Here is a 1,919-nt window from a genome sequence, read left to right as displayed (position 1 = left end):
TGTGAGAGTTTACAGAAAAACACATTTGTGTGTCTGTGGGCAGCTGTCAGTGTTTTGTCTTGTTTTTGTGGTGATTCATCCCTCAGGACACTGAACCTTTGTAGACTGTACATATCTGCGGCTATAAATACACACACTGCCTCCATCCATCCACCCCACACAAACATCTCTCTCTCTCTCTCTCTCTCTGTATTATGATATCAGAAATATCAGTTCAGAGAGTCCATGAGAGCTTTTAGAAAACGTACAGAAATACACACACCAGAAATACATCTCCACCCACTGATCCTCACAAAACCTCCAGATCTTATCTATCATGTGAAGGATCCACACAATCCACATGTGAAGCAACACTGATGGACGAGATAAAAACATTCCCTGACCACCATTTCTATGTGGAGATAAAGCAGATGTGTGTTTAAACAGAGTACAACAGATCTTCTTATTGATATCAAACTGTGCGTGTATGCCGTCACATGATCTCATAAAAACACACAGTGCTGAAATATCTCATCTTCTATCAAACAAACAGATGCCAGTCATTGATTCAAAGGCTCTGACCTGTGAAGGATCTCTCAGTCGCATCACCTGCGCAGACACAAACATGGAGCCGGTGTATTACATTAACCAAACTTAAAAATCACCAGAAGTAGTAGAAAACAATGAACGAGAGAACACATACACGGACTATTTTCTGCAGATGACTTTTATTTAACCAGAGTTTTAAATGTTTTATTTCAAATATCCGGCCGTTACAATGAATCTCAGGACAGCCGAGACGGTTCTATTCTCCTCAGTCCAGGCAATGAAGGACACACTTCTCATGCATTCAGTGTTAGACGTGTTGTCTTCTCATGCTTAACATGGTCAACTGTTGAAAAAACTGTTGTTTGGTTTTCCTTCTTTGCCTGTGAGGAGACTATCAGACACGTTCCCTCATGGACAGGGGTTTGTGATTCATCCAAGTGTTTTGTGGGATGGAGGTAAAATGTTAAATAGATGTAAAACCTCCAGCTATTATCAGATACTGACACCCAATTATTTAAAATTCTCTGATATCATATGTGTAGTGTTAACACAATGTCAATGTAGTGGCAATAATTGTCACTGTATGTATCTGAAATGTATTTGCACTTTGCGACTTACACAAATGATAAAGAGTGTTAAAATCCTTCATGAGTTTACCACGTGTGTCTGCAGATATGTGGACAGACTGACAGGATTTGTAATAGTTCAGAGAATATCAGTTCTTGCTGCTTTGATGTCTAAAAACATCAGTGTTAGTCATCAGTGAATGATCCGATTCCAGCCAAAACCAAAGTAAAAATATGACACAAATGTGTTAGCGCTGCAGACAGACAGGCAGATGATATGTGAGGGATAATGTTCAGAGAGACGGTTGTTATGGCAGAATAATCCACTTCAGTGTGATCAGGACATAAAGCGGAGGGTCTTGTGTCTCACTGAAGGGGATTATTTCATGATAACAGACGGCTGCTTGAACATTATCCCTCTTATTACACGACTACTTACCTCATAAGAAAGTTATTGAATGTGAAAAAATGATTAAAATATTTGATTAGCTCATTTTTACAGAATGCAGAACCTTCCACGAAGAAAACGCATTTACTTTCAGTTTTAAGGTAAGACACGGCGGTCAAATGCCATGAACCCGCATATTGGTTTAATCATTTGTAAACATAATGTCACAGATGTTATTAAAAGACATATTTATATGTAATGTTTGTGTAATATAAAACTGCGGCTCTCTTAAGGCGGGCGTACACGGTGCGAATTCTGATGGTCGGAAGATCGTATGTCCACGCACACGTCACGAGTGAGTTTATCTGAAAATCATACGGACGAGGTGATATACGACACGATTTTACGACCTGCCGATTTCCGAAGCAATCGCACAA

The sequence above is a fragment of the Barbatula barbatula genome (genome assembly GCF_947034865.1).
Source record: "Barbatula barbatula genome assembly, chromosome: 21".
NCBI classification, from domain to species: domain Eukaryota; kingdom Metazoa; phylum Chordata; class Actinopteri; order Cypriniformes; family Nemacheilidae; genus Barbatula; species Barbatula barbatula.
This window is presented reverse-complemented; position numbering follows the sequence as displayed.